General features: G+C 35.8%; 1 protein-coding gene across 2 annotated transcripts in view; it reads left to right on the top strand.

The window, feature by feature from the left end:
• Positions 1 to 816: 816 nt before the first annotated feature.
• LOC126818215 (monocarboxylate transporter 6) overlaps positions 817 to 13298 on the top strand; it is a 28587-nt gene continuing 16105 nt past the window's right edge. The window contains exon 1 of one of the 2 annotated variants that reach the window (XM_050545487.2): positions 817 to 992. The gene's annotated coding sequence lies outside the window, so the exon portion shown is untranslated. Of the gene's footprint in view, positions 993 to 11812; positions 11898 to 13298 lie in introns of those variants that run through there. The other variant, XM_050545484.2, reaches the window with a different exon arrangement.

The following is a 13298-nucleotide window of genomic DNA, read 5'->3' as shown; positions in this document are numbered from 1 at the left end:
GTGTCCTACCTGTTGTGTAAATTATCCATTAAATCCTATTTTATTTGTCCAGAGGGTTCAAAAATATTTTTAAATCCAAGTCACATTTGAAAAGCTTTACGTGAGGCTTTTCAAATCATTTAGTTGAATTTTTCCAATTTTTTAAATTAGGTGTGTTAAGATGAAATTTGTATCATCAATTAATTGAAATATTGTAAAATAGTATAATTTGTTGACCAGAATAAAGATTGGGACATATTATTCAGTTACAACAAGAGTGCACGGTATTGAGCCTTTAAAGATACATTATGTAAGATTTAGATAACGGGCTGGTCGTTCTTCCTATATCAGTTCGAAAATAGATAATGAAAAATGAAAATATTAAAAACTTCCATTCAAATCACTTTATTCTGGGCGACGTTATGACTGAAGATGAAAAGTAGATCGTTTATTATAGTAGCAATAGTCCTTGACAACCGCGACTGTGTCTGGATTATCCGTTTTATCGTTAATTTTTTTTAATCTTCGCGGGTGTTTAAAGCCATTTAAATCTCAGTCATCTGATGACCCAGAGAGTTGGTTATAAGCTTGACATGTTAATAAATGCCTTAATAATAATTAATATAAATTTTAAAACCAGAAAAAAACTGCAATAGGCTGATTTAGCTTTTACATAGTGCATCTTTAACTTTCAGTAGCATACCGACCTGCTTTCTATATCCTTGTTATTTAAAGTAATATATAAAACAGTTTTGTCTCCTCTTGTGAATTATGTGCCGTGAAAAACTTAAGAACATAATATATTTGTTCTACCCGTCGTGTGCTAAAAACATCAACGTCTGCAAGTAGCCGGTGAGTGATTTAAAACAAGTGAAATATTTATAATAAACGTCAGAGGAAAATATAATTTATCACGTATTACTAAAAATAACTTGACAAAATACGAAACTAAACAAAGATATGTCACATTTATAAATCTAAAAAAGGGTGATTACGAAAGACCAACATAAATGGTAAGTTGTTTGTGTTAATTCATGTCTATTACCAAATGAAATGAAATGAAATGGGGTTTAACGTCCTACTGTTCTGCTCCTACTGAGCTAACGAAGGCGAGTATACTCCATACAGTCTGCTCTCTCTCTCTCTCACACACACATACACACTCTCTCTTTCTTTCCGAGACACGATGGCTCAGTGAGTAAGACACGATGGCTCAGTGGGTAAGACGCTGACTCGGGGTGATTTCCCTTTGTGAGTGATGCAGGGCGGAGGGCCTGACAAGGACAGCTGTCTAGTTGTTCGGATGGGGCGAAAACAGAGGTCCCATGTACACATTGGCGTCCACGTAAAAGATCCCTGGGCAGTTGGAATTCGATACAAGAGTAGGCGTAGAGCCGATGTCCGGGAAAAATTCCCCTCGTAGCACACTGTAAGGCGTGTTCATTAGACCAGCCGGAACGGAACAGTAAGACGTTCAACCCCATTTCATTTCTCTAAATACCTCAAAACAAGTAGTGTGTAACTGATTGCATACCACACACTGTAACGATAACTACCCTATATGATAATTTGTTGAAGTAATCATACCGACAATAAAAGAAATGTAGAAATTGTTTAGAGGGTAATGAAGATATAAAAAGCTGATGATGGCAATATGAGTATGATGAAATGTTCTGCTATAAATATGTTGGCAACTTCTCTATCTATGAGCTGAACATGTTAAAGAGAATAGAAAGGTTATACTGGGTTTTGTCATCAGGTACAATGCTACTATTAATCATAATTATGATATTTTCACTTCATGATTTGCTAACATTTTTCGCTTATTCTACTTTTCGCCATTAGTTTGCTCCGATTGGCTCGGCATATATCATATTTGTTATATACAGAGAAATGCAATAAACATTGAGGGATTTTGTGGGATTTTGAAATGGTACCCGGAACTAATTGTAAATTATACTAGCTCTGAAAGGAATTGTTTTGGTGTCGAGCGCGAGGCAGAGTATTTTTATCTATTTATTAACACCTCGTACCTTCTACTGTCGTTGCTGGATTTTGCCATTTTCATCCTGGATGCCCCGAGCTTTATTTTTTCGTATAAGGAAGGCCAGGCAAGGAAAACATATAGTCGTTCAGATAGGACGAAAAAATCTTTAGTCAAAAGTGTACTCAATGGCATGCCCGTAAATGAACCATTGACAGTCGGAATTCGATGACTAGTACTTAGAAATGCCAGTCCGGGAAAAATTTCCGTCCTAGCACACATTGCTTCGCGTATCCCTGTCTTCATTAATCCGGCTGGTTCAGAAAACCCCATTTTATATTTAAAGTAGCTAAGTCTCTAACTCAATATCATCCAAAATCTTCAACATTGAAAACCCAAATTATTTGTCAATTTAAATCAACATTAATGCTTTGATATTACCGGAAAAAGATGAGCTTCTGATATCCAATATTTAAGACAAAATAAACATTTTACCATTGGTACACGAATCGTGTACCATAATGCGTTTCAGCCCCAGTTCTAGCAAGAGACTCGAGGAACGAGGCTAGACATATTACACCAAACATAACTGATTTTAAATTAGAGTAAAAACGGAAACCATTGAATGTATATCAGTTTATATACATTCATAATACAGTATTATATGAGTTCCGACCCACTTGTGTCAATTTCTAGGTCCCAAATGTTAGCGATTTAGCTCCTTTAATGCATTGTTATTTTAGCAGCTGGCCAGAATCAATCATGATGGATTTCTTAGATAATCACAGTGTCTTAAAGGGGCTAAACCGCAACGTATATAATAATGTAATCTGATTGTATATAAACTGATTTACATTCAATTGTTTCCGTTTTGACTCAAATTTCAAATCAGTTATGTCCAGCGAAATACGGCATGAGTCTCAACCGAATAGCAATTTCTAGCGTCTGGTTATTCTTGTCTATTGCGCATGCTCTCCAGATAAGATATGGCGTCACCGTTTGACATGAGTTGTGAAAATGTCTAGCCTCGTTCTTTCTGGTCACTTGTTACAAATGACGCTGAAACGCACTGAATCGTAAAATTTTTCGTTTTGTCTTAAATATTGAATATCAGAAGCCTACCTTTTCCTGGTAAGATCACAACATCAATGTTGATTTGAATTGACAAATAATTCGTGATTTCAACATGTAAGACTTTGGATGATATTGAGTTAGAGACTTGGCTACTTTATCTGTCTCGACTTTAATTGCGCACAAGGAGGCGGGAGAAGTATATTTTACCCACATAAATTGTTTTCGGCAAAATATTACATACCGTATTTAAATCTGTCATAATGTTAAAGTCCTACGTCATGCTCAACTTTCATTAATAAAGATGCATTATGTAAAATTTAGACAAAGAGCTGGCCATACTTGCTATATTAGTTTAAAGATAGATAATGCAAAATGAATATAATATATTTAAAATTTCATTCAAATAATTCTATTCTCAGCAAAGTTATCACCGTCTGAAGTTCTGAAAAGATGTGGCATAGATTGTTTATTATGGCAACAACGGCACTTGTTAATCGAGACTTAGCCTCGCTTCACCATTTTAAAATTAAATCATTAAATGGCGAAATAAAACCGTTTAAATCCCTGCCATCCGTGTTGATTATAGGCTGATTATGTGAATAAATGTCTTAATAATAGTTTATATAACTTTTGAAGCCAAACTAAAGACCCACAATAGACAGATTTAGCTCTTACATAATGTATCTTTAATATATTTTGTAAAACCAAACCCAGCCCATAGTTATCTTCTACAAATTGGAATTGTATTCAGAAATCCAAGGTCAAAACTTACGTATAAGACGTGACGTGTGTCCCGTACAAGGAATGGAAATCGCACGCTTTCTAGAACACTTAATACAACTTTCATTTGAGAACTCTAAGTAAGATAGCTAACAATATTCGCTGTACCTTTGTACTCCACGCAACGGTTGAGGCTATTGGAATCCAGGTCCAATCTATTACACAATATGTCAACTGAACTATGTATCCATAATTACATGTAGTCACTTGAACTAAACAGTGCAAAAAATATTCAAATTTCTTTGTGCTCAATTTATTCACAGACCTGTAAGAGAGAGAGAGAGAGAGAGAGAGAGAGAGGGGTCGTTTCGCGACTAATTTTATTTCAATTATTCGCTTTGCGTAGTGGACTTTAGCAGTGAGAGGAAACCGGAGGACCCGGAGAAAACCCACGAGGATGTACAGGCGACCTTACTTCTTGTCACGTACAACTGGGGAATCAAAACCACACTAGTTGACTCAATGACAGACCTTATGATGCAAAGCGCACGCTCTAACCCCCCCCCCACACACACACACCCACACACACACCCACACACACACACCACCACCACACACACCCAGACCTACTAATATGAACAACTTTAATAAACCCGATAAAACTCGGTGACTAGTCCTTGTACATATTTATTATTCTAAAACGGAATTAATTTAATTAACGGATTCGGAAATTTAGTAGACATGTGAGGATTGCTACAATTAAGTGAACTGATTAAAGAAGGGCCATCGTCTTTTCAAATCCACTTTCAATCGGCAATGTGGCTTTAGGTTTTTAAATGAGCAAACGACGGTTGCTAATTCACGACTGTTCCAAACCTGACGAAACTCGGATCTGCCCTGAATACTAATTACACGAGGCCTGCTTCCAGGAATAACATTTACAAGAAATTGAGACCATTCCAACAGTGTAACTTGAAACTTGGGATTACTTGATTAATGTTGAAAACAAATTGTTGCTTTTTGACATTGATATATCCCTCATTACCGTTTGAAATGAAGCCATTTTGAGAAAAGATCCTTTTAAAGAAAGAAAAAACAAACTTGAAATGCATTAATCATAGGAAATTGTACATAAGAGATGATTCTAAATACAGCATGTTTCAAGAGAATATCAAGTAGCCTACATGTCATCTATTATAAACACACTGCAAGGAAGATTTTTTGTCTTCAGAAGAACAAACTGTAATTAATTAAAAATTTAAATGAAATATTTTTAAAAATAAGCGGATAGGTAAAGAAATCTTTTGTCCGAATAACGCAGACTTCGCCCGAATACAATTCTGGAAAAAAATCATAAATTTCAATACCTCTGCCCGATTATGCTTTGTAACCGACCTAGTAAGAATGCAACAACCCATTTAGCGTCGACTCACTGCTAACTTCTGAGTAGCCAAACACCAGTTTCAATATTACAATGTTACGTTCTGATTAACTAGAAGCCATACCCCCCCCCCCCTCCATCAGTTTATTCTTGTAACTTCACGAGCTAACAGCATCTATTGGTTTATTTTCTCTTCTATGTTTTGTGGTATCCCTGTACAGCTTGTATAAAAAGGAACACTAAGAATATGCCAATGATTCACAATTTGTAAGACGGTGGATGGGCGGCTGATAATTTTCCAAAGGTTAAACATACATTATGCAAGAATTAAATCTGCCTATTGCAGGTCTTTCTTTAGGCCTGAAATGTTATCTAAATTATTAATGAGACATTAATTAACTTATCCCGATCATAATATACTCTCGATGTCATCGCTAGCCTGTGATATTTACTGAATTAGGATTTTATCCGCTGCTCTACGCTCATTCATGATTAAATTAAGAAATAGACAATCGAGACTGTATTTTATCGTACCGACTTTAGTAATAATGATCGCGGCTAGGCCCAAAATTCAATGGCTAAATTCTCGGTTCAGAGTGGATCAATTTGATTGAAATCTTCAGCAAATTCCCTTTACATTATCTAGTTTGTAACTATAATTGTGAGAACTGCCAACTCTTTATTTAATCTCCCATAATATATCTTTAACTGATCTCAAAGATTATAAAGCAAAATACAACTGTTTAGAATTACTCTCGATTAGTTAGGCCATCTAGTGTAATCCTGAAAACATTTGCCCGAGTAGTTTGAATATACTTTCAAATCAATGATTATATATTTAGGGTATCGACTGTCAAGGAATTGTATCTTGTAAATCCGCGCTATAGCTAATAGTACAGTAGGCGTGGGCATCGTTCCAGAGGCAGGGTATGATTTATCTTTCATGAACACCGGAACTTCCTTATGCACCTGCACTAAAATAGTGTTCAAGACACAAAAAATCACTTTATTGATTGATATATTGATACCAGAGAAAAAAAAAGCCAATATGACAATTTTAAGATTAAATTATCTCTTTGACGTATTGGTTAACAAAGATGGACACCATGGAGAATATACCCCCATGTACGTGCATCTAATTATCTGTAAAAATATACTATCTAATATGGCGAACTTGACATCCTTCCTTCTACCATTGTCCATTTCACTAGTAACCATTAGCACTTGATTGACAGGCCACTCTGATTATGCAAATTCTCGTGTAATCTCGCGTGTATTTCACGCTCTCGATGCATACTAAATACGGAGTATAACATTCTCCTTTGCTAGAATGCAACACTAAATTAAATTTCCGGTTAGCTGATTAATTGGGAATCGGTTTCGGACATGTATCAGTATTTGGCAGATTGACTAAAGTCACCACCCTGGGTCAAGATTTGCATGAGAGTTCAAGTGAACCGATTCACGTGATACGGGGTTACGTCACAGCTGTGTGATGTAGAGAGATATCATACTGACGTTCTTTAATTTCGATATTAAAAAAAAAACCTTTCACTTTCAACCCCCTCAACTCCCTGTCGATATTAAGACATAATTAAAGCACTCCCTGGCGTCGGATATATCGCTTAATGGGTTAATTGGAATAGGATTTAAAAAAAGAGAAAACGATGCTTCTGTCTTTTGGCGTGAATAACGAACACGAGTGATGTGTTATGAACGCATCGATGAGTTCCTGTTTGAAGTCCCCAGAACAAATCCCAAGTTACATTAAGTACAGCGATCACATTATACTTGTCAGTTCATCAAAAATAAAATCATTGATCTCACAATTAGTATAAATTACATGAAATATATTAATATTTAAAGGAACAAAACCGCTTTGATTTAAATCAAAATATTTTATTGATTTTGGTTGATCTGGTGTGTTTATTTAGTGGTGGAAAAAAAACTCTATATGATTGCGATTCTACGGAATTTTCCGATCTGACAAGGGACAGGTCTAGTCGTTCAGATTAAACAAATAGTCTAGCTCCCGTGTACACGTCGGTGTGCTCGTAAAATAACCCTTGATAGTTGGAATTCAATTGGTGTGCGGACAAAATTGCCCCATTAGCACACTATATGGCATATGCCCGTCATAATTAGCCCAGTCGCGCAGAAAAATAGGACGTCATTCTATATGATTGTATTTTTGTTTTGTTTCGAAAGTCAAACTGGCTTATTGTGTCGACAGTGAAACACAACATCAGGGATATCACAACACTGGCTTAGTCTATAGGCGTAAACATTTACACGAACACAGATTGCCATCCCACCAAACAAATCAAGATCTAAAACTCAAAACAATGTCCTTGATTCATTTTTAGATTATATCTAAATATATCAATTTTCACAAAGGACTACTGGACTTAAAAATAAAAATAAGTAACACACTCGATTATAAAGCAATTTTCTTTTGAATTGTTAATATGGCATTTAGTAATTGGTCTGGATATACATCTGCCTGATAAATACAAGAGAATCCCGGTTGCCTAGCTATAAACACTACTTTTATTCCATATAAATGTATCGTATCTAAATGAACTGTTAGCCTAATATAAGGCGATATCGTACCGTCTTATAAGAACTCTCGAAAGGGGTCACCTTAGAGGCTATAGTTATCTCATTAAAATATACTCAAATTGATAACTGAACATTTAATTAAAACATCAACAGTAGATAATATTCCGACTTTGATTCAAGCGGTTTAAATGAGGCCCATCAAATAATTTTAGCGAAGATTATGTGTTTTGATCTTACCCTGTTTATATCGACTTCAGAGTATGTCGAATGTTGACAAATTATCAGTTCATCATATCTGTTTTACACAATACTGTTGTTTGTAAAGGGAGAGAGAGAAATGAGGTTTAAAGTCCACTCGACACAAACTAGGTCATTTCGGGACTAACACATGGTTCAATTTTTTATTTCAATAATTCGCTTGCGCGCAGGGGTCTTTAGCAGTGGGAGGAAACTGGAGGACCCGGAGAAAACCCACGAGGTTGGACAGTTGACTCAATGACAGACCGTGTGATACAGCACGCGCACGTGCTAACCATTCGGCCATCTAACCCCCCAGTTTGTAAAGGACTAAAAAAATCCCCCAAATGACGAATAGAGTCTTTAAATACTGTATTTGGAAGTAAATCATACCTTTTCACCTTATATATCATTTATGCAATGCCTATCCCAATCAAACCATTCATATTTTATTAGACTATTATTACCAATGGAAAAGCGATTTTAACAAGCATGTCACTGTGTATTAAAATATTTTATTATAATGTCTGAACATATGTTGCCTAGTTGCTTGAAACCATCAATACCTTTAGCATTATTATGATAATTATTCTCTTAACTCTTATATTTTTTTTATTAGGTCTGTTGCTCAAAATTGCAGCCGCTCTTAACAAGTCAGTGAAAACATATGAGTTGAGGAGATGTTTGGCTTACTGTTCCTCCTGCTATTGCTATCTGCCATATCATCTCGGGGGACGCTGAGCTAAATAGCCCCTTGCACAGAAAATGTATCGACAGAAATGATAATGTGGTTTAACTTCCTACTTTTCTAAAGCAATCGAGCTAATGAAGACGAGCCTACGGGACAACGGCCTATTCTTTAACGTGTACGCCACTGTGTACACCTGGCCTTGGTTTATCGTACTATCCGAATAACTGACCGCTGTTCCTTGTATAGTATTGGCATTTGTAACTGTTCGGGTCGAATTAACATCGTAACACAAACATGGCGTGATTTTAATACTCTGCTTAAAATAAATATGTGCATTAACAATTGACTTCTCTGCATTTATTAAACAACAAAATGAGCGAAAAATAAACCCTCGATCAACAGCTGCAATATGTCATCACGATCGTCACGCACGAACAAAACATGGCCGTCTTTCACTTCGCTCCTAGTTAATAAAAATTCTTTGATGCTGAGGCGTGAGTAATTTAATTGATTTAAGAAAATGTTCTAACCTTTATTTCTTATAGTGTAACATATGGGTGAATAACTAATAATATTTTACACCTTGCAGGAAATCAATAGCAATTTCATTTTTAAATATAATATGAAAAGATTTTTATTGGAAAGAACCGAGAGTAACATGCTGTTTTCAAATCATGCACTGAATAACCTCCACAGATTAATCATGTCTGATTGTTCACGTTGGGTTGTTCATACATTTTCCAACTTAAAGAAATTAATTTAGGAAATCAACTGTATTGGGGTTTAACGTCCTACTACAACTACACTAATTCTGAAGATTCCAAGAGTTGAGACGGACATAAATGAGATAGTTTAACTTCTACTTTCGTGTACCACTGACATGAGAAAACAACGCTGACAAATCCTGGGGAAATTGCTCATGCAACACCAGGCTTCTTTTCAGTGAGCCATAGCCTTACTCATTGAGCCATCTCGGCTTCAAACAAATTTATAATATGTATATATAATATCAAAGATTAACATAGCAGGCATAGATAGAATCTCTTTAAATTTCGTTCAAATAAACCGCTTAATTCGGTGAGTCAAGTGTCCTAATTAAGATGGTGCGCAACAAGGATTATTGGACGCAGAAAGTCTGGCGTCTCATCAGCAATAATCTGTCGGATACCCATTTTGTTTTGCAACTGACTTTTCATGTCGATGTTTATTGAAGTCTTCGCCCTTCAATGATTATCTATATGCTTGGTTCCCACTATCGTGCGATGCGCCGCAATGGGATTGTCCCTATTGAGTCCACGATCTGGTACGCGCAGATACGTTCAGATACATTTCCATTACAATCAACACGATTACAACGAATGATCTTAGTATATAAGACCTGATCACCACGATTACTCCACGATTAAAACCACGATTTTAATCGCAGCACGAATCGTGATTGTGGGAAACTAGCAGTAGTTTAAACAAGACTAAACATAACAGTCGCCATTAAAGGCCTAATGCTAGGTTCCCACTATCACGATTCGTGCTACAATTGAAGTCGTGATTTTAATCTTGGTCATCTTGTCAGGTTTTATCATATATTGAGGTAAGTCGTAGCAATCGTGTTGAGCGTATCGAAACGTATCTGCACGTAGCAGATCGTTGATTCAATGGGGACAATTCTCTCGTAACGCATCGCACGACAGTGGGAAACCTGGCATAAGCAATATTCATTATAAAACATGCATTTGGAAATAAATGTGATCAATCTCGGGGTGGATTGTCTGTCTGTATCCAACGAGAAAAATCTATCGGGTTTTACAATTCACTGCAGACCAATGATTACTAGTCGGTGACGGAAAATCGCCGACAAATTTTCAGTGATACGAGCAACTGTCATTGATTAAATGTCATTTTAACATCGTTTTGTTTACATATTTTAGTTCCTTTTTGTCACAAAAACGGCAAATGTGTGAAAATTGGTGTACGGTAAAAATCATTTGCATATTGCTCAAATTATTAGATCCACAAAATATAATGGAAAGGATATCTATTTATGCGACTGAAACGCTGCCATCATGATAATAGCATGTAATAACCGGGAAAGATATTAATTCACACATAAATACATATAGCTTGGTTGGGAGGTAATGGCATGGAATACAATTCAATTAATAGCAGTGTATTACATCCCTGGTTTCCCATTTTTTCTCCATTTTTGGACCAGGAACTGGTCGCTAGCCGCTACCCATCTTGTTCCTCTTGTTCTTCTTCTTGGGGTAACGCTCTTCGAAAACGCTCAAGGCTCCGCCAATTCAAGTCAGATCGTAATAAAAATTGGCATGCTTCTTCTTTGAACAATTCTGCTTCAATTTGGTGAATTAGATTTTTGAATTTCATCCAAATATATGGCCCATAGTACGATCGTGCTTGTTATTTGTAATTTGTTTTAACTAATATAGTTTTACGGTGGTAATTATTGAAACAATATATGAAACTAAATTTCTGCTTTAATTGACATCAACTGAAAAAAAGCAATTCTTATATCAATGAATAATACTGGAGCGTTCTATAAACATGACCAAGCTTCTTAATCCACAGTTATTGAATAGTCCCAAATATTGCTCTCATAGCTGTGTGTGTATATTGGCATTTTATGTGATATATATATATACACACAATGTACACTATTATTTTAAAGTATGGAGTCCATCCTCTTGACTATAATTTCTCTCCAATTCCTTTCCTGCATAAATTTATCCCTTTAAAATTAATCCCCCTGGAAAGCAAGTTCCCCCGCCCCCAACTGGAGAATCACTGATCAGTATTATTATAGTGTTTTATGCACGACCCATAACCACAAGACATATGCACATTATACAAAAGTAGGATACCAAACAAAAACTCGAAAGGCAAGTATTAATAAAAACTAAAATTTAAACTCCCGAGGAACAGATAAACAAACAGTTTGTTTGTCGTATACATTAAAAAATCGATATATGGGTCAAGGTCATATTCAGGCATGATTACTGAATGTCACACAATGATGTATATATGCTTTTTATAGCATTCTTTCATTTAAATTGGTCATAGATATAAATCAAGCAACATTATTTATATATTTTTTGTCGTTGACAAATTTACATCATCAGAGCTTTTGTTGAATAGAAAGATGTGCACAAAACTCGTGACGTACCACACAAAGGAAACAAAGACATATGATTTGACTGCCAGTGTAGTACTATTGCTGATTTTGAAAGTTTCAGACCACACGAATAATCACTAGGGTATGTATTGTGTTCGTTTTTATCAAACGTGTGTATTTGAGACATTTCTAAAAATGCGGTCATGTATATTACTTATAGGGTGGATCCACAACCTTTACGTAGAACATATTGGTGAAACCAGTTTGATTATGGAACATAACATATAAATTCAAATTTTTAAGCATATATTTTAACAAGAAAAAACATATAATATTGGTTGACTTATGAAGGCGTAAGATCTTTGCTGACATATTGACGTAATGAATATGGGATCATGGATCAATAAGTAGGAGTTATTACCTTAAACATCCAGCTGGATTCGCATGCAAGTAGGAGTTATTACCTGAAACATCCAGCTGGATTCGCATGCAATTACATCTCGTATAGAGTGCTATTGTTACCAACGTAAACAAAGAGCACGATATGTCGTTCCGTTCTAGTAACATAATCACCATTATAGGTATATGGGTCATATAACGCTATGTATTTTAAAGGACAATATTGGTGCCAGTCATTATCACATATGTGTTAGAGCTGGTTAAACACATTCCAAATATATTTTTAACACAGAGATCATTGCTACGATAGCTGAGTAAGGTTTCCCGTATCGGAAGTGACGAACGTCAAAGGAAAACACGAGTCGCTGCTCTATATAACTGACTGAAGCGACGAGTGATAACAGATACACGGCCGAATTTTTACTCACTAATAATTCCTTCCAAGACCAAAAGTTGTTATATGGGACTGTAAGAGGATATCTGACAATTCAATAAAGTAATTGAATGTCATTAGATAAGAGAAATAGTCCGTACATTTCCTTGGTTATATTCATTCTATACCTTATAAAAACATGGTAATACACGGACTTTTTCTGTTTTTATTACGTGTTCTCTTATCTAGTGGCAGTCAATTCTTTTTATGAATTGTCAGATATCCTCTCGCAGTCTCACACAACAACTTTTGGTCTTCGAATGAATTATTAGTGAGCAGAAATTCGGCCGTGTATATGTTATCACTCGTGGCTTCAGTCAGTTATATAGAGCGGTGACTCGTGTTTTCCTTTGGCGTTCGTCACTTCCGATACGGGAAACCTGTATTACTCAGCTATCGGAGCAATGATCTCTGTGTTAAAAGTATATTTGGAATGTGTTTAACCAGCTCTAACACATATGTGATAATGACTGGCACCAATATTGTCCTTTAAAGGGCAATGCAATTGTATGATATCGATACATATACCGTGTTGTGAGGGCGGTAGCAATCGTATAGGCCCTATCGTTGATATAATTGACAATACAACGTTATACCTTTAAACGTTATAATACTATAGTTTTGTTTACCACAATGGCTGGGTACAGGGGTGCGAATGGTCTAACGCATAAGATCGGAAGGTCTATCACTGAACAAAGTTGAGTGTATTTG

The sequence above is a fragment of the Patella vulgata genome, chromosome 4 (assembly GCF_932274485.2).
Source record: "Patella vulgata chromosome 4, xgPatVulg1.2, whole genome shotgun sequence".
NCBI classification, from domain to species: Eukaryota; Metazoa; Mollusca; class Gastropoda; family Patellidae; genus Patella; species Patella vulgata.
The sequence above is the reverse complement of the archived record's forward strand: the minus strand, read 5'-3'. Positions and strand labels throughout refer to the sequence as shown.